Source organism: Lithobates pipiens, unplaced genomic scaffold (assembly GCF_037356315.1).
Source record: "Lithobates pipiens isolate NorthernLeopardFrog02 unplaced genomic scaffold, aLitPip1_a1.2 Scaffold_27, whole genome shotgun sequence".
In the NCBI taxonomy this organism is placed as follows: domain Eukaryota; kingdom Metazoa; phylum Chordata; class Amphibia; order Anura; family Ranidae; genus Lithobates; species Lithobates pipiens.
Genome location: NW_027507788.1, coordinates 91,694,826 through 91,720,041, shown reverse-complemented (window position 1 = coordinate 91,720,041; position 25,216 = coordinate 91,694,826). Strand labels below are relative to the sequence as shown.

At 44.7% G+C, this 25,216-nt stretch overlaps 1 protein-coding gene across 3 annotated transcripts in view; it reads right to left on the bottom strand.

Moving 5' to 3' along the window:
- SYT3 (synaptotagmin 3) overlaps positions 1-17,456 on the bottom strand; it is a 382,859-nt gene extending 365,403 nt beyond the window's left edge. For 2 of the 3 annotated variants that reach the window (XM_077457209.1, XM_077457207.1), the window contains exon 1: positions 17,087-17,456. The gene's annotated coding sequence lies outside the window, so the exon portion shown is untranslated. Of the gene's footprint in view, positions 1-15,685; positions 16,068-17,086 lie in introns of those variants that run through there. The other variant, XM_077457208.1, reaches the window with a different exon arrangement.
- Between the last annotated feature and the right edge of the window lie 7,760 nt (positions 17,457-25,216).

Here is a 25,216-nt window from a genome sequence, read left to right as displayed (position 1 = left end):
AAATTTAAAATTTTATTTAGCTTTCACTTTTGGAGATAACGATAAATGGGACAAATATATAGGGCAAATCTACATAACAAGGACAGCAATAAAAGCCTGACAGAGGGGTTCTAATCCCTCTCCACAACTTAAAAAAAAAAATTCTTTAGTTTTGAGTTAAAAAAAAAAAAAATTGTGAGGAGGAATATTACGTAACCTGCCTAAGTTGACGTTTTTCTGAAAATGCTAGTGCTGAATGTGTCAGAACTTTGGGAGCATATTACCAGAAAATATGTACAGTATATCCAGGGCTGTGGTTACCATTAACCATACTTGTGCACAAATACAAATCCTAATACATTTTTCCTTACTTTGCTTCCCTTTTCTTTTTACCTCTTAACATATTTGACTAAGTTAGCAAGAGAACTGTAGAGAAAGGGGGTTCAGGGGATGGTGAGAGTAGTCTGTAGGCTCTTTAAAGTTCAGCAAACATCAGTCCGTTTTTAACTGCCGTATTGGGGGCTTTGGTGAAATATCAGGGGTCCCCTGATTTCTCACTTTTGAGACAGAACAAGGGACAGAGGACTGAGGACAGAGATTTTCCAGTGCCTTTCTCTGCAGCCTCAGCTCTACTGGATAGTGAATGAATGGGAAGTGCTCTGTGCTGAGTTGCTTCCTGTTTATTCACAAACCAAACCATAAAAACAGTTTACTATGCTTCAGATATGAATGAACATGGGAGCGATCGGTACGGGAAAGGAAGGGGCTGGTAAATTATATATATTACCAGCCTCTTCTCCACTCTCTATCCTGAAACGATCCTTGTGTGCCTGAAGCAGCTGCTGGCAGGAGAGAAGTGGGAAACCGGCAGCACTGAGGAGGAGGGGGCACAAAGAGGGAGCCTGAACAACGGATGGAAGGGGCAGATACTGGAATCGATCCCCCTGCAGAACAGCCAAGGGAGAAAGCAGGCAGCGCTGCAGGGGAATTCACAAGAGTCACAAGGCAGTACAACCAGCCTTCCTGCTCTGCAGGTAATCCAACCTCCTCTTTCAACTGATGGGGCCCAGACCTAGTTAGTACAGGAGGATCGGCTGTATTGCCTCATCAGTGACTTTGCCTGAGTGTAACACACAATTTTTTTACTAAACAGTCTGCTCTTGCTGTTTTTGGTGTGCCCTTAAAGCGGTAGTAAACCCGCACATTTTTATTTTTATTTTTTTAAACCTGCAAAGCAAAAGGCATAATGAGCTAGTATGCACCGCATACTAGCTCATTATGAAATACTTACCTTAGAACGAGGCCCCGACATCTGGCCCGATCCACGCCGAAGGAGCTGACATGCTCCCTCTGCGTTTCTTCCGGGTATCGCGGCTCCGGCGCTGTGAGTGGCCGGAGCCGCGATATCGTCACTCTTACGCGGGAGATTTCATTCCGGCCGGCGGGCCACTGGCGGATTTTCAGGCCGAGAATCCCCTTGTGCGCATGCGCCGCTGCAGTCAGCGGTGCATACCGAGGGGAATATCTCCTAAACCGTACAGGTTTAGGAGATATTTTTTTTACCTACAGGTAAGCCTTATTATAGGCTTTCCTGTAGGTAAAAGTAAAAAAATTGAGTATACAACCACTTTAACTACCTTTTGTGTTCACTCCCGTAGAGATCCAACACTATCTTGCAAAACAGCATCTTAAGACTCTAGAGCAACCTTTCTCAACCTTTTCACCATTGAGGAACCCTAGTATTAGTATGATAGTCAGTGGGAAGAATGGTCTTTACATTTGCGATCAGTGGGAACCCCTTCCCTCTTACATATGGCTAAAAAAAGATAACTGTTTTTAGTGGTTACATACCTGAGAGGCAGAGATCGCGCATTGCTAAAGGAACCTTTGGCAACCTCAGGAGGAACCCAAGGATTCCAAAAAATAGGATAGAATAGGCTTCCTGCAGTAGCAGCCCAACAGCTAGTGGATCTCACCAAAATATCGCTAGTAGGAAGATATGCTACTGTTTTCTCTCAGACTGGGTAAAGATGATTTCTGATTGGTTGTAATTGCATATCAGCATCATTTTTTGCACTTAACTCAGCTTTTCTTAAACTTTTTATCACATATGAACCCTTGAAATAACTTTAGCAGGGGTTCCCTAGACCAGCGGTTCTCAACCTCAGTCCTCAAGTACCCCCCAACGGGCCATGTTTTCAGGGTTTCCTTTACTTTGCACAGCTGTTTTAAATCAATATCAATGACATGGTATTGATAAGAGCTATTTTATCTAAGGGAAGTTCCCAAAACATGGCCATTGGGGGTGTTTGAGGACTGAGACTGAGAAGCACTGCCCCAGACCTTAACATTAGGTAATTAGGGGTCAGTATCAAGAATGCTTCTTACACTGGTGGTCAGGGAAGAACGACAAACTAACAATGATCTTTTTGGCTCTTAAAAAGTCTGGGGTATTGACCACTACAGTACCCCACCCTTTTTAAGAGCCAAAAAGATCACTGAGGCATGCCATTGTCTATACTAATTGGGCACTATCAGATGGCAGGTTAGTTAGCCACAGGATGGCTGCCCTATGACATTTCAGTTTATGCTCTTCCTAACTCAGCTTTTTTCAACTATTTTACCCCAGAGGATTCCTTAAAATATTTTTTAGGTCCCAGGGAACTTCAGCTGAAATTAAGTCATCAGATGTCCATGTAAATAAAACCCCTACATTGGTGGTCAGAGAAGAATGTCACACTAAGGCCCCTTTCACACTGGGGCGGTGCGGCCGTCGGCGGTAAAGTGGCGCTATTTTTAGCGGCACTTTACCGTCGTTTACCGTCGGTCTGCGGGTGCTAGCGGGGTGGTTTTAACCCCCGCTAGCGGCCGAAAAAGGGTTAAAACCGCCCGCAAAATGCCACTGCAGCGGCGCTTTGCCGGCGGTATTGCCGCGCTGTCCCATTGATTTCAATGGGTAGGAGCGGTTTAGGAGCGGTGAATACACCGCTCCTTCACCGCTCCAAAGATGCGGCTAGCAGGACTTTTTTCACCGTCCTGCCAGCGCACCACTCCAGTGTGAAAGCCCTCTGGCTTTCACACTGCAGTGAAAGGGGCCGGTTTTTTCAGGCGCTACACAGGCGCTATTTTTAGCGCTGTAACGCCTGAAAACCGTCCCAGTGTGAAAGGGGCCTTACAGCGATTGTCAGAATGCCACCATTTTTAACAGTTATAAAAATCATTGATGTCATGCCAATGGCTCTGTCAACTGATATTCAACCCAGAATAATCCAGAGACCATTAGATGGCAGGTCAATCAGCCATAGCTAAAGGAACCCCAAACAATATTGTGAGGAACCCTGGTTTAGAATGATCTAAATAGACCAGTTCATTTTGTCCCCTAAATAAACATACCGTATTTCACTTGCTGACTGCTTTTCTCAACTTTCTTATCCCAGAGAAATCTTTGGAAAAAAAAAAAGTCAGGTCCCAGGGAACTCAAGATAAAAGTAAGTCATCAGGGGTCAACGAGAAGAATGCCCCTACACTGGTAGTCAGTGAAGGATGCCTCCCCCTTACAGTGGTGGTCAGAATGCCACCATTTTTAACAGCTAAAAAGATCACTGTTATCCAGCTGATGGCATTATCAGGTAGCATTCAAACCAGAACAACCCAGGCTCCATGAGGTTTAAAGTGTAAGTAAACCCATCGATTTAAACAGTTAAAAAAAAAAGAAAGGCATGCCGGGAATGCTAACTGCACTAACTGCACATTGGCTGTGCTCTCAGCCAAACTATCAAACCATCCAATGGCTGGTGTCATAACGAATCACATGTGCAGCACCATAGCAGTTGAAGATTAATCAGAGGCAAAGATGGCAGCTTCCTTGGCTGAAAACGATAGGGGAGTTTACTTCCACTTTAATGCTGATAAATGTAAAGTTATGCCCTTGGGGGCTAGAAATATACATGCAGCATACAAACTAGGGTGGAGTACAACTGGGGGAATCAACGGTGAATAAAGATCTGGGTGTTCTGGTAGATCATAAGCTTAATAAGGGCATGCAATGCCAAGAAGTGGTTTCCAAAGAGAGCAAAATGCTTTCTTGTATTAAGAGAGGCATGGACGAGAGAGAGAGAGAGAGAGAGAGAGAGAGAGAGAGAGAGAGAGAGAGAGAGAGACATAATTTTGTCCTTGTACGTATCATTAGAAAGACCTCATCTGGAATATGATATGCAGTTCAGTTTTGGGCATCATTTCTCAAAGGATATCGGGAACTGGAGAAAGTGCAGAGAAGGGCAACCAAACTGATAAGAGGGATGGAGGAGCTCAGCTATAAGGAAAGATTAGAGGAACTGCATGTATTCTCTCTTGAGAAGAGGACCTTAAGGGGGGATATGATTAACATGTATAAATACATAAGCGGTCCATATAGTGAACTTGCTGTAGTTATTCACTTTAAGGTCATCACAGAGGACAAAAGATTAAATCTCCAAATATAGAATGTTTTCTTCACAGTAAGAACCAAGTAAATTGTTTTAAAAAGCCTGGATTCTTTCCTAAATGTACATAATGTAACTACACGGTATGTAACCAAGAGATGAAGGTCAATCATCCACAGCTCAAGAAATCCTAGCAAACCTTTGAGGACCTTTCATAGAACCCTGGTTGGGGATGGCTGGTCTAACTAAACCAACTAATTGTATCCACTTATTAGGACATTTCGATTAATGCCTAGGAGGCGTTACAAGGATTCAACATTGCAGATTGAGAAAACTGGACAGCAGATCCATGATAACTTTGTATGCCCATCTTAGATGTCTGGTATTCTGTGCAACCACTGAAAAATGCAGTTCAATCTTTTTTTTTTTTTTTTTTGAAAGAGGATGAGGCAGAGTCATAGAGCACAGCGTGTCACTGTGAATCATTCACTCTGCATCTCAAATGCTGTGACTGATTGCAAATTTAATGCAGATATAACTATAGGGGACTGTAATAAGTACAGCACTCAGAAGAAGATAAGCATATGCAGTATAGAAAGAGACAGTCCAACGTGTCAGTATTTTTTGTCTGCACTGAAATAAAGACCTGAAAACCCTTGCGATTTATTAAACTTGGCTATAATTTTTTTTCTGCACTGTTCGTTTCAATATAGTAATTAAATGGCCCGATTCATTAACTGCAAAAGCACATAAGCCATGCCAAAGATGACTTGACTCGTGTGAAATATTATCACTAAAAGTGTAACTAAACCCAAGATCTACATGTTTATACATTGCAGCTCAATTCTTAGAAGTGGCTACAATCGTTTTTTCTCCTTTGATTTTCATCTGGGGATTCTGTCAGGAACGCATTTTCTCTCTTAGGATGGCAAATGCTCACTCACTGGACTATCTTACACAGCGCCTAAGGATGACACAATCTTCTTTCCTTCCACCACTGACTTTGTTGATGAGGGGAAATGCCTTCCTGTTGGCACAACACATTTATTACTGCTAGCAGCTATGGCTGCCGGCAGTAATGGAATGTAAAAAATAAGCCTGCCCATACATGGATCAATTCTCTGCTAGTCCCTGCTGACCAGGCCAAAGTTTGATCCATGTATGACCAGGTTTAGAGGTGCAACCTATGACAGCAAGTGTGTTAGGACTAGTGAATACCCCCCCCCCCCCCACGCCTTTTTCCAACACAACATTTTCTATTTTTTGCATACCTCCATATTCTATACTTGTTTTTATGATAGTGTCACTATATACACAAGAACAGCAATGCAAAGCCATTCATGTCTATGGGAGTTTGTATACTGAACCTGGGTTTCCCTAGCCGAGGAAAGATGCCACCTTTCACTATAACGGCCAGGAGAAAGGAAAATTGTAGGGGGAAGAAGGAAACCTTTCTCATAACTTTGACAATTCTGCCACAGCTCTGCTCCTATCCGGGAGTGCTTTTGCATTATGCAGAGAAAAATCCACTGGATACCATAGGCTTCACACTGAGGGTACCACTCTCTTTTTTATAAGGCCCTGTATAGAACGTGACTAACGAGGATAATGTGATTCGTTGTAACTTATGTCTGTATGCAGTAGAATCGAGTCAATATCTTTTTGAAGACCAACTCAACGAAAGTTCAGGTGTTGAATGCAAACCCCATAGAAACCAATGACAACAAAATGTTAAAAAAAAATTGTAATGGTGATTTTCTTGGCTAATAGGCAAGGGTTTGTCAAACAGATGGCATGGGGGTTCCAGAAACTGCCCTGGGGAACATGAACTAAACGAACATTTTGTTTTAAATTCTTTAAGAATATGGTGAGGAGCAGTGATTTTAATAATACTTAATGTGCAACAATTAAATTTTTTTTAATTGCTTTCAATAAAATCCCTGAGGGATGCCCCTAACCTGCATGTGAAGTGGTGCATCTTTATTATGTATACAATCTACTACAGCAAAAACTATATTTATAAAAAATAAAACACAGTGCCTGGTTGCTTCCTCTATCGATACCAGACCCTTATGCTAGATATAGATGGTAAAGAAAGGGCCTACAAAAAGAAATGGCATGAGGTTTCCCCTATAAATACATACTAGACCAGTGTTTCTCAACCAGGGTTCCTACAGAGGTTGCTGGGGGTTCCTTGAGCAATTTCTGCCTCTCAGATAAGTTCTCACTGACACCACTGATCCTTTTCGCTATCTATAGGGATAATTCTTCCCAATGACCCCAAGTGTAAGGAGTAATCTTCTCACTATCACATTAATGTATCAGGAGTTGTAGATTTAGTAGTTTTTAGCAGAGGTTGCCTAAGACCAGAAAGTTATTTCAAGGGTTTCTCTGTGTTTAAAAGGTCGAGAAAGGCTGTACAAGGCCCTTATCCTTGATGAGGATCTGGTATGGATGTCAATGGGGGACCCCACACAGCATAAAGTGTGGGCTCCCCACAATTCTACTTATATTAGAACTTTCAAATGAATGCAGGTGTATTCACAAAAAAAATGTAATTTTGGTGAATTTGGCTTGGAATCAGTCTTCTGTTATCTTTTGCACTGCAATACTCAGATTGGAAAAGGGAAGGGGTACATTAGGAGTTAGGTGAGAAGTGAACCAATGCTGCTCCTACACTATTCTAGCACAGGCTTAAATGGGGAGTTGACATCACTCTTGCATAACTGCAGCATAGAGAGGCCAGGTCACCGTCCTAGCTGTACAGATCTGTGTAAATTTCAGGAACGGATGGACAGAAATTCAAATCCTTAGGCAGATAAAATGGCTCTTATACAGAATATGCACAAAAGCCGTGTTCTTTTATTTGCCTGAATTTTGATCTCTAATAATAACACTTTATAGACGATTTAGATGAGGAAGGGGGACTCTGTGTTGATTTATACCTGCACAGATTAGATATCACGTTAAAATTCTATGTCTAATATAAAAGAAGGTATTGTTGCTTTAAAAACCTGAGCAAAAATGAACAGAAAAACCCCTTTGCCAATCTAAAACATTTTTCCTTTGGCCGCGTACACACGCGCGGACTGTTTGCCCAACCTTGTTCGGCAAACAGTTTGTCAAACAGTCCGCTCAAAATTTGCATGAGCGGACTTGCCCACACACGAGCGGACTGTTTGACGAACAAGGTTGGGCAAACAGTTCGCTCAACTTTTGAAATGAACGGACTCGCCCACGTAAGGCGGAGGCAAGTCCGCCCATTTCGAGCGCGTGTACAGGTAGGCGGGGCCCGCGAAGGAGACGTCGCGGGCTCCGCCGCCTGGAATGGGCTTAAAGGGGAACCCCAACGCCGAAAAAAATCGGCGTGGGGGTTCCCCCCAAGTCCACACCAGACCCTTGTCCGAGCACGCTACCCGGCCGGCCAGGAAAGGGGGGCGAGCGAGCGCGCCCCCCCTCCTGAGCCGTACCAGGCCGCGTGCCCTCAACATGGGGGGGTGCCTTGGGGAAGGGGGGGGCCGCGCGGCCCCCCCACCCCAAAGCACCTTGTCCCCATGTTGATGAGGACAAGGGCCTCTTCCCGACAACCCTGGCCGTTGGTTGTCGGGGTCTGCGGGCGGGGGGCTTATCGGAATCCGGGAGCCCCCTTTAAGAAGGGGGCCCCCGGATACCGGCCCCCCACCCTATGTGAATGAGTATGGGGTACAATGTACCCCTACCCATTCACCTGTGAAATAAAGTACAAATAAAAACACAACACAGGGGGAAAAAATATTTTATTGCACAGCCGGGGGTCTTCCGTCTTCGGGGGTCTTCTCGCCGGACTCCTCCGCTATGTGTGTGTAGCTCTTTTGCCAGCGGAGGAGTCCGGCTTTCTTCCTCCCCGCCGCCGGCCTCTTCTCCCGACTTCGGGGGTCTTGTCCCCCTCTTCGGTTCTTCTGCCGGGCCACCGCGCCTGGTCCGGTGGCCCGGTCTTCTGTCGCCGTCTTCCGTTCTTCTGTCGCCGCCTTCGGTTCTTCTGCCGGGCCACCGCGCCTTCTTGTAGCTCTTTTACAGGCGGTGGCCCGGTCTTCTGTCGCCGTCGCCGCCTTCCGTTCGTGTTCTTCTTCTTGTTCTTCTCCAGGCGATGTTGACACGTCGCTCCCTCCGGCCGGAATGCCAGAGCCGCCCTGCGCTGTGACTTATATAGTGACAATGGGGCGGGGTCACATGGTATATGTCACATGGGTTGATGTCACATGGTGACCCCGCCCCCTTACGATGTCATAGTCCCCATGTGACATCAACCCATGTGACCAACCCATGTGACATATACCATGTGACCCCGCCCCATTGTCACTATATAAGTGACCGCACAGCGCGTCCCCGGCATTCCGGCCGGAGAGCTCGTCGAGTCAACATCTCCAGGAGAAGAACAAGAACAAGAAGAAGAACACGAACGGAAGGCGGCGACGGCGACAGAAGACCGGGCCACCGCCTGTAAAAGAGCTACAAGAAGGCGCGGTGGCCCGGCAGAAGAACCGAAGGCGGCGACAGAAGAACGGAAGACGGCGACAGAAGACCGGGCCACCGGACCAGGCGCGGTGGCCCGGCAGAAGAACCGAAGAGGGGGACAAGACCCCCGAAGTCGGGAGAAGAGGCCGGCGGCGGGGAGGAAGAAAGCCGGACTCCTCCGCTAGCAAAAGAGCTACACACACATAGCGGAGGAGTCCGGCGAGAAGACCCCCGAAGACGGAAGACCCCCGGCTGTGCAATAAAATATTTTTTCCCCCTGTGTTGTGTTTTTATTTGTACTTTATTTCACAGGTGAATGGGTAGGGGTACATTGTACCCCATACTCATTCACATAGGGTGGGGGGCCGGTATCCGGGGGCCCCCTTCTTAAAGGGGGCTCCCGGATTCCGATAAGCCCCCCGCCCGCAGACCCCGACAACCAACGGCCAGGGTTGTCGGGAAGAGGCCCTTGTCCTCATCAACATGGGGACAAGGTGCTTTGGGGTGGGGGGGCCGCGCGGCCCCCCCCTTCCCCAAGGCACCCCCCCATGTTGAGGGCACGCGGCCTGGTACGGCTCAGGAGGGGGGGCGCGCTCGCTCGCCCCCCTTTCCTGGCCGGCCGGGTAGCGTGCTCGGACAAGGGTCTGGTGTGGACTTGGGGGGAACCCCCACGCCGATTTTTTTCGGCGTTGGGGTTCCCCTTTAAGCCCATTCCAGGCGGCGGAGCCCGCGACGTCTCCCTCGCGGGCCCCGCCTACCTGTACACGCGCTCGAAATGGGCGGACTTTCCGAGCGGGAACAGTCCGCTCATTTCGAAAGTACAGCGGACAGGCCCACACACGGGCGGACTGTTCGCTCAAACACAGTTTCAGCGGACAGTTTTTCGGAATTTCCGAAAGACTTTGTCCGTCCAACTGTCCGCTGAAACTGTCCGCTGAAAGCCCACACACGAGCGGACTGTCCGCCCAAACACTGTTCAGCGGACAAGGTTGGGCGAACAGTCCGCCCGTGTGTACGCGGCCTTTTAGTTAAATGAACCAATACACTCTGTTAAGAGTTTAACACTACATTGTTGGTCACATAGCATGACTGTGGACTATGACTACCAATGTGTGCATTATCATATATCCTTTGCTGCTTGTTAAATATCTAAACATAAATGTGCCTGAGAGCAGGCAAAGTCACAAGGCTCCGTCTGTTTCCCATTTAATAAGCACTGCAGAAATATTACACAGACCACAATTGCTGGCTAAAGGTAACAGTTTTTGGCTGAAATTTATACCACAGTAGAATATTCCACTACAGGCACATACAGTGCCTTAAAAAAATATTCCTACCCCTTGGAATTCAACATCTTGTCATGTTACAACCAAAAAAAAATGATTTATTGGGATTTTATGTGATAGACCAACACAAAGTGGCACATAATTGTGAAGTGGACAGAAAATGATAAATGGTTTTCAACATTTTGTAGAAATAAATATGTGAAAAGTGTGGCGTGCATTTGTATTCAGCCCCCCGAGTCAATACTTTGTAGAACCTCCTTTCACTGCAATTACAGCTGCAAGTCTTTTTGGGGATGTCTCTACCAGCTGTGCACATCTAGTGACTGATATTTTTGCCCATTCTTTTTTGCAAAAAAGCTCAACATCTGTCAGATTGGATGGAGAGCGTCGGTGAATAGCAATTTTTAAGTCTTGCCACAGAGTCTCAATTGGATTTAGGTCTGGACTTTGACTGGGCCATTGTAACGCATGATAATATTTTGATCGAAACCATTCCGTTGTAGCTCTGACTGTAAGTTTATTGTCGTTGTCCTGCTGGAAAGTGAACCTCCCCCCAGTCTCAATTCTTTTGCAGACTCTAACAGGTTTTCTTCTAGGATTGCACTATTTGGCTCCATCCATCGTCCCATCAACTATGACCAGCTTCTCTGTCCCTGCTGAAGAAAAGCATCTTCACAACATGATGCTGCCACACGTTTCACAATGGGGATGGTATGTTCAAGGTGATGTGCAGTGTTAGTTTTCCGCCACACATAGTGTTTTGCTTTTAGGCCAAAAAGTAAAATTTTGGTCACATCTGACCATATCACCTTCTTCCACATGTTTACTGTACCCCCCAGATGGCTTCTCACAAACTGTAAACTGGACTTCTTATGGCTTGCCTTCAACAATGGTTTTCTTCTTGAAGGCCAGATTTGTGGAGTGCACAACTAAGCCCTTGTACACAAGGTCAGACATTCCGACAACAAAATCCATCTGATTTTTTCTGACAGATTTTGTCCGAAACTGGTGTTGCATACACACGGTCGCACAAAGTTGTCGGAAAATCCGATCGTTCGGAACGTCGTGACGTTCGCTCATTGTGATGGGACTACATTGCAGCTAGTAGCCAATAGCTTTGGTCTCATAATTTGATCTGAGCATGCTCTCAAATTTTTTCCGTTGGGAATTCCGATGGAAAAATTCCGATAGAGCCCACACACTATCGGATTTTCCGACAATATAATCTGATCCGACCTTTTCCATGTGTACAAGGGCTAATAGTTGTCCTGGGAAAGATTCTACCAAAGCTGTGGATCTTTTCAGCTCCTCCAGAGTTAACATGGGCCTCTTGGATGCTTCTCTGATTAATGCTCTTCTTGCCCGGCCTCTCAGTTTAGGTGGACAGCCATGTCTTGGTAGGTGTGCAGTTGTGCCATACTCTTTCCATTATCGGATGATGGATTGAACAGTGCTCTGTGAGATGTTCAAAGCTTGGGATATTTTTTTTCATAACCTAACTCTGCTTTAAACTTCTCCACAACTTCATCCCTGACCTGTCTGGTGTTTTCCTTGGCTTTCATGATGCTGTTTGTGTTGTAAGGTTATCTAACAAACCTATGAGGGCTTCACAGAACAGCTGTATTTATATTGAGATTAAATTACACACAGGTGGGCTAAATTTACTAATTAGGTGACTTCTGAAGATAATTGGTTCCACTAGAGGTATCAGAGTAAAGGGGACTGAATACAAATGCACGACGCAATTTTCACATATTTATTTGTAAAACATTTAGAAAACCATTTATCATTTCCTTTCCACTTCACAATTATGTGCCACTTTGTGTTGGTTTATCACGTAAAATCCCAATAAAATACATTTATGTTTTTGATTGTAACATGACAAAATGTGAAAAATGTCTAGGGGTATTAATACTTTTTCAAAGCACAGTATAAAAGACACATTAATTAATGCAGCTCTGTATTCATTAACACATAATATCATGCCTATGTAAGTACCCAAATTCGACTTTGTACCAGTCTTTCACAGTCATTCTACAGCACAGCTCAGAATGGGAGAGGGAGAAGCAGCACAAGGAGCCAATCAGTTTTGATGCACTTCAGGGAGCATGCCAATAGGAGAAGTAAATGAACTCTGCTGCCTGTTTATATCCGGCTACCTCCAATCCACTCTGCCTAAAAGGAAAAGGACAGAGTCCTCTCCAATTCTATTTAGGCAGGCCTGATTGGACCCAGAGGTAGCCAGGTGTAAATAGATATAAGTCCGTTAACATCCGCCTGTCCATAGGGATGAATGGACCTTTCCGATCCAGTTCGCCTGAAAAACTGACAAGCAGACCTGATCGAAACACTCGTCTAAAAGGGATCTTACTTTTCAGTCATGGTGGAGGAGAGGAGAAGACCTGTAGATGCTACTATAAGGCAGGAAAGGAACATTGTGTGTCTTCCCCTGTCAGACAGGGCTTGGCTGAGCGGTGAAGCTGTATAAATCTCAGAATCGGATGGTCAGAGATAAAAATACTTGGGCAAATAAAACAGCTCCCAGATTTTCATGCCATATCTATCTATTCATCCATCTCCCCTCAATCTCTATTCATATCCCTTTCTCCCTATATCTATCCCTCTATCTACCTATCGAAATTATCCCCCTTTCTCTCCATATCTATCCATCCATCTATCTCACTCTATTCTATGCACTCTACCTACCTACCCCCTTCCTCACCATCTATATTCATCTCCCTTTACTCTCAATATCTATCTATCTTCCCATTTTTCTCTTAATATCTATTTGTCTATCCACCTCTCTAATCCATCCCCCTTTCTCTCCACCCCTACCTATCTATCTCCCCTTGCCTCCATATTTATCTCCCTTTCTCTCTGTGTCTGTCCATATTTCCCCCTTTGTCTTTCTCTCCATTCCCATTTCTCTCTTTATCCCCATATCAACCTTTCTAATCGACCCCTCTTTCTCTCCAAATCTAACTATCCCCCTTTATCTATTTATCTGGTCTAACTACCCCTCCATCTGGTATAACTATCTCCCTCTCTCTCTCCACATGCCCCTTCTATATCTATCACTATCTAATGTACCCACCTTTCTCTCCATATCTATCTACCCATCCCTATCTCTCGTCATTCTAGTCTGTATTCAACTCAAATACAGGTTTAGGACAATTAGAAAAATAATTTTTTTATCAAAGATATACCATCAGCCCGTAATCTCCAAAAAGTCCTAATGATGTCATACATATTCATATCAATATTTTTACACTTTTCCTGCACTGGAAAGAAGACTTGCCTACATTTTTCTCTATTTTTTTTGTATTTTTGTTACTTACTACTTCTTAACTCTCTCTTTGTACTTTGATCACAAACCTGCATCGTCTATTGCCTTCCTTTCGGATATTAAAAGCATAAAAACAATCATGTAAAGTGGCTGCTATAAACAATCATCATGCTACATGCTCAACAAACACATTAAGACTCTCTTGATTACTTGTACTGCTGTGTTGTCTATTGCTATAATTGGTTAACGACAGCAAATGTATCAGAGAGACTTTGAACAAAAGGCATAAAACAGAGCATCTCTTTATATAAAAAAAAAAGTAATCTCATTTTTACAGAAAGGACATGGAAAACCGGCGAGAAATCTCTAGACAAAAGATGTATCATGTGAAATAAAAGGATCATAGTGTGACAAACAAAAGACACATCTGTCAAAATATTCCGCAAATAATTCTTTTGGTGTGATCAGTGTTTCGTAAAAGCTAAAGGAAAGAAACTCATTTGAATTAACACTCAAGATATTAAGAAATAAGCTTTAGATATCAAATTGAACATTAAAAAAAAAAAAAAAAAAAAAACCACACGCATACATATATTCCCACACACAATACACACATACAATACAGACACTATGGGGTTTATTTACTGAAAGCAAATCCACTTTGTACTGCAAGTGCACTTAAAACTGCACTTGGTAGTAAAGTTGCTGTAGATCTGGGGGGGGGGGACATGCAGGGAAAATAAAAAACAGCATTTTATCTTGCACATGATTGGATGATAAAATCAGCAGAGCTTCCCCTCATTTCAGATCTACCCCTTAGATTTAGAGTGACTGCACTTCCAAGTGCACTTGCAGTGCAAAGTGGATTTGCCTTTTGTAAATATATATATATATTTTTTTATTATATTATATATGCACACACACACATACACAGTATATATGTTAATATACGCTGACATATCCTAAATTTGTGTTGAAATATTGACACATCCTGATGACATTATTAATTGTAGTCTTTTAAAGGATATACTCAAGAGTAATTAACTTTAAATTCCAGTACAACCAACATTACCTTACGGCAAGATATGTGCTGCAGAAATTATAGCTGATGCTATAATATTATATATATATATATATATATATATATATATATATATATATATATATATATATATATATATATATATATATATAAAAATAAAATGTGTCAATTTAAAAAAATGCTGAATTAGCAAGCAAAAAAAAAACAAACAAAACAAAAAAATGGTCCTTCCTATTGGCTTCTCGACAAAATTGCCAAGCAATCAGAAACACTGAAGGTCTAAGACTGCATGAGAAAATCGCTGGCAGAACAGGCTACAGGTTGCTGGTCTAAGCAAGAAAACTCAGTAGGCACTGAATGGTAAAATGCTACAGGTGATATCCTCTAATCTAGATAGGCAATGTTCCAAACCCAAGCTTGAAAGCCGCTCTAGAATCCTGCAGTGTATTGGGTTATGATGCATGCCTAGCCTGGAGAGTGAGATGAATTTCAGCACCATGGACAGCTCACTAAAGCCATAGGCAGATCTGCATGAAAGCAACCATCACATTCCACCTATAAAGGCTACAGAAGGCATTAGCAGAAGCATTGGCATGTAACTCTTCCTGTACTTCACGGGCAACCTTAACAGATGGCATTCAGGCAGGAAATACTTCTACTGGCATTACAGTACAAGGAAGACCACAGACCTTAGGCTATGCATGAACAGTTGTCAATCCCAAAAGCCAATGCATATGCATGCAATATACCACCAACATAGTGCTCCAAAATCTGTTGCATCTCATACATTGGGCATGCTATATATCTGTTGCAATAGGTATACAATCACATAACCAGGAATACATTTAATCAATTGCATTGCCATATACAGTATGCACAATAGTATTAATATGGGTAGAAAGAATATTATCAAATTAGAAGATTAAGAATGTAATTAATATTAAATTGGTAAAGCAAAATATGATCTGTAAAGAACCGATGCCCATTTTTATGTGTAGTTGCGGATCTTGACAAATGTAATTAATATATTGAAAGAGGAAACCAATAGATATTTCACATTCCAGCATGGCAAAAGGTCTATTTGCTAGGGTTCCACAATGGCAACACATGGGAAAGCCAACAGTTTATTTAATACGTCCAGGCAGCAATTAGCAAGTCAATAGTGCCATAACCTTACCTGCTCTGTTGAGCATATTCAGACTAAATGCACACCCCTCCTCCTTCAGCACTGACATTATGGTCAGCCTTGTGCTATGGTATCATATGCTATTATGCAGTGTCAGATGAAGCAGGTACAGAAAATTCTTGCCAGCAGAAGACTAGGGCAACAGGCTCTAAAAATTTAGGTCACATCTTTACAGATGAGCTATGACTCCATCCAACAGGCAAGCGCTCCCTTGCAGCATTGGCTCATTAAATGGGGGATAGATTGTAGGTGGTCTTCTCATCAAGAGTAGTAATGCTGCATGGATTCCCCTTCTCCCATCTGCAAGGATTCCCTACCTCCATCAATAGATAGTAAGATGCTACTGGAATTTGCCTTGACTTGGCCATCTAGTCTTGATGGTACCCTGCAAGCCTTTAGATCCACATATGCTATGGGGGGGGTTGAATACTCTAACCAGCTCCCGCACCTTAAGGCAGCCTGGAGAAGGGAGCGATCCGACAATTGTGTAGCTGCCTCTGCAGCTGGGATGGCAGCTCCTGGTGCAGATGGATGGTACCCTGAAAGCCTGAGAGCCTCATATGCTAGAGGAGGGGAGAGGGGGGGCACCCTAACCAGCTCCTGGGGCAGATGGATGGTACCCTGAAATCCTGAGACACCCCCCCCCCAATATGCTAGTGGAGGGGAGAAGGTGGGACACGCTAACCATCCCCTGGTGCAGATGGATGGTACCCTGAAAGCCCGAGACCCCCCATATGCTAGTGGAGGCGAGAAGGGGGGACACCCTAACCAGCTCCTGAACCTGAAGGCAGCCCGGATTAGGGAGCCGACAAAGAGACCCGACAATTGTGTAGCTGTCTCTGTAGATGGGATGTCAGCTCCTGTTGTACAGATGGATGGTACCCTATAAGCCTGAGAACCCCAGGAGGGCAGAGGGGGGACACCCTAACCAGCTTCTGCACCAGAAAGCATCCTGGATTAAGGAGCCTACCGAGCGACCCGACAATTGTGTAGCTGCCTCTGCAGCTGGGGTGCCAGCTCCTAGTACACATGGATTACTGTCTATGGGTTGCTGCTTTATTTTAGCACATCCTAATTAAATTAGACCAGTGTTGGCACAACATATAATTGCTAATCTATTGCTATCAAAACCATTGATTAAAACAAAAAATAAAAAAAACCTTACTTCTTGCTCCATCTATTAGGCTTGTTGGGCACAAGACTATGCCATTCCCTCTAATTAAAGCCTATGCCTCCTTGTTAAACCCCCTACAGCTAGCATCTGATAGAAAAGGAGGGAGGGGGGTAAGATTTCTGCCCCACCCCTGCATAGAACTGAATCCCCCTATCCAATGCACATAGACATGGTCAAGCATAACACATCGCATCGGTTGCTTGCAGTAACCCCCTTACCTGCCAGTGCTTCCATTCTTTCAACGAGGCAGGCTGGACTCAAGCAGATCTGAAGGAAGAAAAAAAAATCATTCCCCTTCCTGTTACAATTCGCCTAGTCACAGCCCTTCCATATCAGTGTCCCTCCCTCCTTGTCATAGTTGCAGATCCAGTGTGAGTTTCTGGGTCACCAGCCCTGAGATCCAGGTCCAGGATAGATGGGTTTGCTCCTTCCTAGGCTTGGCTTAGCAGATCCTGTGCAGATCTGCTTCTCTCTTTGTGATTCTCCCCCCTCCCTTTTTTTTTTTTCTCTGTGTGTGTCTCTGGCTCTTCTCGCTTTCCTGCCTCTCATTACTACTGCATGCTGAGAAACAGACAAGCTGGCTGTCCTGGAATTCACTTTCCTTTCTCTGTGCTGTGCAGCAGATAGGTGGCAGCCAGGATCCTTCTGACTCTGCAAGCAAATACTCAGACAAAACCCAGGAGGCAGCAGCAGCACCTGCTCAGTTGCTCTCTTCAATAGCCATGAGAAAGTCCCCCCAGCGCTTGCATTGGGGGTCTGCAAAGAATATGACATGTATGGCGTGTAAAAAGAATAATCTTTCACACGGGACAGATCCGTGATGATCCACCCCGTGAACATCCACTTGCTCAGCGGGAATAGCTCAGTCGATCCCCGCTGAGTAGGAAGATGACAGGTCCGTCTCTGCACACTGTGTAGGGATGGACTTGTCAGAGTGGCGCTTTCCCCTATGGGAGATCGGATGACGACGGACCACAGAGTCCATCGTCACCCGATCCGATGATTGATGTTAAAGTAGGTTTTTCCTCCGTCACACTTTTTCGAGTCGGAGCAGGTCGGATGTCAGCAGACATGTCCACTGACATCCGTCGCTCCATAGAGGTCTATTCAGGCCCACTTGTCAGTTTTTTAAGCAGACCTGAATACTATCAGCAGATTGCTTTTCAAAGCGATAGCCCAATAATCTTATCGTTAGTACACAGCTTTCTTCCAAAATTTTCCGAAGGGACAAACACGATCATTTTCCTTGTGCAAAATCAGATTGTGCAGATTTTGTCCACAAATACAATAGAAATACACTACATGACTTCCGAATTTTTATTCTGTCATAAAAGAATTTTCGGACATTAGTAATTATTCATTTTCGATATGAAGCATGCTAAAAAAAAAAAAAAAAAAAAAAAAAGATAATTTGTCTCATTCTCATTGTGTGTAGTAGGCTTAAGCCCCGTACATATGGGTAGAATGTCGGGAGACATTTGCCTGTACAAAAAATGCCACCTGACATTCTGCCCCTGTGTATGTTGGTCTATCGGACAAAAGTCGGCCGTTCAGTCAGCTTCTGTCAGACGTGCATGCTGGAAAACCAGCAGCTGACCAACTCAGCCAATGGCACAGAGCGCTGATCGGAGTGTTCTAGTATCCCCCTATGAGAACACAGTAGCTCAGAGGGGGAGATCGCTGGACTAACCTTGCATAGTTAGTACAGTGACACTGACCAGAGCTGTCAGGTTTTTTTTTTTTTATTAAATATTTTTGAATCAAAATATTATCAGTGCAGCCACAAGCTCAACCTTACGCTTAAAAAATAACTATAATATAATATAAATGTGCTTTATGAGCCAGGCATAGTATGTAGTGTGTCCCCGGATTTAAGGAATGCACGTGGTCTAAAAAACATGACTTGCACTGGGGTCTGCAAAGAATACACCTTGCATTGGGATCTGCAGAAAAAAAAAACACTTATATGGGACCTACCTGGAATATAACTTGCATGGGGTATGCAAGGAATAAGACTTGAATGAGGTCTGCAAAGAATATTACCTAGGATGGAGTCTATAAAAATAAGAGATGCAAGGGGTCTATAAAGAACATGACCTGCATTGGGGCCTGAAAAGAACATGACCTGCATTGGGGTCTGAAGAGAACACCCCTTGCAAGGGTCCTGCAAAAAATATAACTTGCATGGGATCTACAAAGAATGAGACTTTCTCTGGGCTCTCATTGGGGTCTGTAAAGAATAAAACTTACATTTGGGGTCTGCAAAGAATATGTGCTGCATGGGGTGTGCAAAGAATAGGACTTGAATTAAGGTCTGCAAAGCGTAAAGCTCATCATACATTATACAATCTGACTGTACAGTATGATCTCATTTAGATCTACCATCAACTATGTAGCACAAGGTCCTGCCTGATTTGATACAGAGTACTTGGATAGATAGGTGTGTCCTCCTGTTTTATAGTTTTAGTAAATCTAAAGGAGTTTGTACCAAGATTGTAAAATCAGATTTCATAGTGTATGGCCACCTTACGACTTTTGGATTGGGATCTACAGAAAACTTGTTTACACTTGCATTGCCCTTTGAAAAGCAAGCTATGGTGGATCAATTTTTAGAGGGCATTTAACTGTCAACTTGGAGGCCCAGTTTTGTCAGGCCCCTATTCTCTTGATTGGGTCATGTTGGGTAGCAAGGATATCATTTTTGTCATGGCACATGACCAACCCCCCTTTGGTCATAGTATTTGATTAAGGAGGCAGTTGGAGGACTGTGGTATAAAAAAAAAAAAAAAAAAAAAACAGCTCAACAGCCCGTTTTTACCTTCCCCTGACCTCAAATGTAACTTAGGCCAAAAACCTGCATTGTGGACGGCAAAGAATAAGGAGCCCTGGCTGAGCAGGACGGAAAAAAAAATCACGTTGTATAGTGTAGGGGTTTAAAGAATGGCTGATTTCATATCTATTAGTTATGTCTGCAAAGATAAATACTTGCATGGGAGCTGAAAAAATAAAAGTCACACATGAATGGGGTATGCAGAGAATAGGTGTCTGATGAGAAAAAGGAAGCTTCGCTGAGCAGGACTAGGAAAAGAAAATAGTGTAGGTCAGTTGCGTCACCAGGAGGTGGCTATTGAGGCTATAGCCCCAAATCTGGGGCCCATAGCCCTGAGTCTCTTGCCACAGATGTCCCTGCTAACCAGCGGGTTGTGGCCTCTCTGCAGATGGGCCACGGGTGTGGCGGGCGGGGTGCATGAGAGAGCTGGGCAGGTGGATGAGAGAAGTGAGTGGGCGGACTAGCAGAGATGACATCATCTCTCTACACCCGCCCCGCATCACCGCTCTTCCACCCTCACAGAACTGGGCTCTTCAATGTCGGAGGTGCGGTGGGGAGCAGCAGGATTACATCATATCTCATTGTCCGCCCCAACACTCCTGCACTCACTCAGAACTAAATGGACCAATGTTGCCAGCCTGCCACCAATGCAGCGACAATGCACATTTGGTGGCACTGGCTGGCATGGCAAGTGACAATCTGCAAATAGTGGCAGGCGATCAGCCACATTTGTTGGCAGGTCACGGTGGAAAGTGACAATCCACATCTGGTGCCAGGCGACAGTGGCAAGCGACAATCCACATCTGGTGTCAGGTGACGTCACAATCTGCCAATGGTGGCAAGTGACGTGGCAAGGGACAATCCATATCAGGTGGCAAGTGACAATCCACATCTGGTGGCAGGTGACATGACAAGTGACAAGCCACATCTGGGGGCAGGTGACATGGCAAGTGACAAGCCACATCTGGTGGCAGGTGACGTGACAATTTGCAAATGGTGACAATCCACGTCAGGTGGCAGGTGACAATCTACATCAGGTGGCAGGTGACGTGACAATCAGCAAATGGTGACAGGTGACGTGGCAAGTGACAATCCACATCAGGTGGCAGGTGACATGGCAAGTGACAATCCACATCAGGTGGCAGGTGATGTGACAATCTGCAAATGGTGGCAGGTGACGTGGCAAGTGACAATCAACATCAGGTGACAGGCGATGGTAGCAAGTGACAATCCACATCTGGTGGCATGTGATGGTGGCAAGTAACAAGCTACACCTGATGACAGGCGACCATGGCGAGTGACAAGCTGCATCTGGTGGCAGGGGGTGTGGCAAGTGACACATTTGGGGCTCCCACTGATTCTGCAGTATGGCGAGTTGAACCACTTCATTATATATTACAATGTAATCATAGAAATAATGCACTTCAATCACCCTGACACCATATCAACCATGGTGCTGTGATGATTGAAGCGACAACACCAACCATTGCACGCAAAGCATTGCCTACCACCCGTGTCCCCCCCCCCCCCCCCCGAGCCTGCAAAAAGGTTGGTGACCGCTGCTATGAGCTCTAGCCCCAGATCTTTTGCAGACCTAGCAATGCCCCTGGTAAGGGTCCAAGGAACAGCTGATTTCAAAGCTATTATTTATGTATCAAAAATGGTTTCTTCAAACTATCTTTCCTTATTCTTTGCAGACCCCATACACTATACAATCTGATTGTACAATCTCTGTACAACCTTTAGCTTTACCACAACAATGTAATATGACAACAAACGTGAACAATCCATTTAATTAGTGTGGAATCAGACGGGTACTTGTATGTCACAGTCAATGGTAGATCTAATAAGAGAATTGTACAATCATTTATAGTGTATTTGGTCAGCCTTAGGCTAGCCATAGATGCCCAACTGTCCAGGTGCGAATTTAGGTAAAAAGATTTGCACTTGAACCAGTGAACAGAAACGTACTGGACTGCCACACTGAGACTGCAGCTGCATATATGTGAATTCAGCCTAAAAAGGGGGCAATTAGTCCTATTACTCAGAGATTTTCCAACCAGCTGAAGTATTTCTGCAAACACATCCGATTTGGAATTGTCCTCTAGCATAGTCTTAGCCCACGTACACACGGTCGGAGATTTTGCCAACCAAATCCGTCGGATTTTGCCCGTCGGATTTAGTCCGATGGATTGTGTCCGAAACTGTTGCATACACACGGTCGGGCCAAGTTGGCGAAAAATCCGATCTTTCAGAACGTGATGACGTAATTTCGTTACGATGGGACTACATTTAGGCTAGTAGCCAATAGCTTTGATGTAGGAATTTGATCTGAGCATGCGTGGCACTTGGTCCGATGAAAATGCTCTACACATGATCGGATTAGGTCCGTCCGGCCCAGTTGGTCGGGAAATATTTCCAACATGTTGGAAAATTGGGTCAGACGGAGATTCGGACGGAATCAGTCCGATGCATACCACACACAGTCGGATTATCTGACGACACGGTCCGATAAGACTCATTCCGACAGATTCTCCGACCGTGTGTACAAGGGCTTAAACTGGCCATACAGGATACAATCCAATTGTGTAATCTCCTTTAGCTTTACCACAACTATGGAATATGAGTACCAACCTAAATAATTCATTCAATTTGTATTAAATCAGGCAGGCGCTTGCACTCCATAGTTAATGGTGGATCCTAAAGCGGATTTCCACCCCCCTTCTCCAAAAATAAAAGTCAGTAGCTACACATACTGTAGCTGCTGACTTTTAATATTACATTTACCCGATCTGTAATCCAGTGATGTCGGCACCGCAGCCGGTGATTCCATGGGCCGTCAGGTGCTGCCGCCACCATTGCTGATAAGAGAACCGGGAAGTGAAGCCTCGTGGCCTCACAGCCAGGCCCTACTACACATGCGTGAAGCAGGGGAAGGAGGATGGGTCTAGACTTCTGAGGAACGACAGAAGTGAGGACAGGCTACTGTCAAAAATAGGTACCCGCTTCCCACTCTCCCCTGAAAGGTGCCAGATGTGGCAACAGGGGGGGCAGTCAGATAAGAGGAAGTTCCACTTTTGGGTGGAACTCCGGTTTAAGGAGATTGTACAATCACATTGAGTAGTGTGTGGTCAACCTTAAAGCCCAACGCCAAGAATTTGAAAGTATATACATTTGCAGTGGGGCGCTCCAACCTGAAAGGGTTAAATACTAAAAATGTCCAGGAGTTAAAGTACAGATATCATTACTTAACATACACCCCCACCCCCAGCATCATCATTTACAATACAGGGACATTACCCTATATTGTAACCCGAGGAGCCGGTGTTGTGTCGAATACTGTCCCCATCGGAGAGTGTCCACCCTGTACTGTGCTTCCACATTACGGAAGACAAGGAGATGCTGAAAGCCTCGGAAGATGAACGGCACCTGCGCACTGAGTCCAGGTTAAAGCCCCACCATTCAAGTGGACATAGGAGTTATAATAAAAAATAAAAAAAATCGCGGAGCGAAGCGAGGGTCCCTGTTACTAAGTGCTACCGTATGTCCACTTGGGGGGCTTGAACCTGGACTCAGTGCGCAAGCGCCGTTCATCTTCTGAGACTTTCGGAGTCTCCTTCTCCTCCGTACTGCAGTACTGGGCGGACACTATCCGATGGGGGGACAGTTTTTGGCAGAACAACGGTTGTGGCTCACAGAGCAGGCTGTGGGGGACCCAGCTAAAGTAAGGGATTAGGCAATGCCCCCAGACATAACATTTAACCCTTGCAGTGCAGAGTAAGAGCACCGCAAGGGTGAATTTTTTATAATTCCCAGTGTTGGGCTTTAAAGCTACACTCCAGGTGAACACAGACATAAGGATCCAGTGGCAGCTGGTGCTCAAAATTTTTGGGGGGTGCAAGCAAACTGAAAAATTTTGAAAAATAAAAAAGAAATCAATTGCAGCCTGCCTGTGCCCATAATATAGCCTCTGCCTATCATATGCAGCCTCTGTGCCCGTCATATGCAGCCTCTGCGCCCGTCATATGCAGCCTCTGCGCCCGTCATATGCAGCCTCTGCGCCCGTCATATGCAGCCACTGTGACAAAGCCCCCGACCCCCGCCATCAGACCGACACTTACCCCATCTGGGTCATGGCAGAGAGCAGGGGGATGGGCAGGCGATGGCTCCTGCATCCCGTGCGTCTCCTTCTACATTCTGGCCCCAGGCTGTTGTGTCCTCATCCTCTCCTCCTGTGTCAGCGGCGGTGGCAGAGGAGTCCGATCCTCCAGCTTCCTCCCCTGTGAGTGTGTCTCTTTCACCAAAGCCCGACACTTTGGCCAATCAGAAAACAGGTCTCACTGACCTGCCTCCTGATTGGCGGGGAAGCACTGTGGTGTAAAAATAGCTTTATTATAGCTAAATTAATTTGCAATGGTCACACAACAGGGTGGGATCAGGGCACACTCTCTGCGCCCCAAGCCCACCCTTTTTTGAAGCTTATTAGAGCCTCAGGCTCTAATCAGGTGCTTAAAAAAACAAAATAGAAAAACACCCTAGCCCACGCTGCCATACGAGTACATGCGTCCGATGTCCTGAAAGGGACCGGGCACATGGATCAGGAGATGGCGGCAGGGATAAGGAGGGCAGCGCTGTTTTTTCTCTGCTGTAGTTAAAGGAGCCTGCAAAGTATTGCAACCACAATGAGTAGATCATGGGTGCAATGCTCTGGCTCCTGCAGACTCTTCCTCCATCCCCAGTTCTGTACTAAGGTGTGGACCTTCAGGTACGGAGCTGGAGGAAGTATCCATGGACTAGAGGTGCAGTCACATCATTAAACTTGTGCCCCGTTGAAAATTACAAGTCCTTCTGCTGTAGTGGCAGATGGGGTCTTGTAATCTCACCATTCACCATTCAGAGATCTGTGAAGACCCATCTTCCACTGCAGCGCCATGTGGACTTAGCCTTTAAGTAACATTTTCAGGTCTTGTCCCTGTACCTAGCCTGTGACTAGACATTGAAAGGATATTCTGGACCCTGATGATGTCACCCTGCTCTCTCTTCCTCTTAGCATGATCCCTATTGGCATATGATCACTGCAGCACATGTGGATTGGTTTCTTGTGATACTTCTTCTCCCAGTCTGAGCTCTGCTGTATAAATATTGCAAGAGGTTGATACCAAGTCAAATTTAGGTATTTACACAGTTTGTGTAAAAAAAAAAAAAAAAAAAAAAAAATATATATATATATATATATATATATATATATATATATATATATATATATATATATATATATATATATATATATCCTAGATTGTAATCTCTAACGAGCAGGGCCCTCTGATTCCCCCCCCCCCCCGCCCCGTCTTGAATTGTATTGTGTTGTAATGTCTGCCCATAATGTTATATATATATATATATATATATATATATATATACATACTTACATACACACACACCTAATGATATATTAAAGATATAGGGCCTCATCAATCTTCATCTTTTAAATCTGCTTGGAGTTCAGTTTAATCAACAG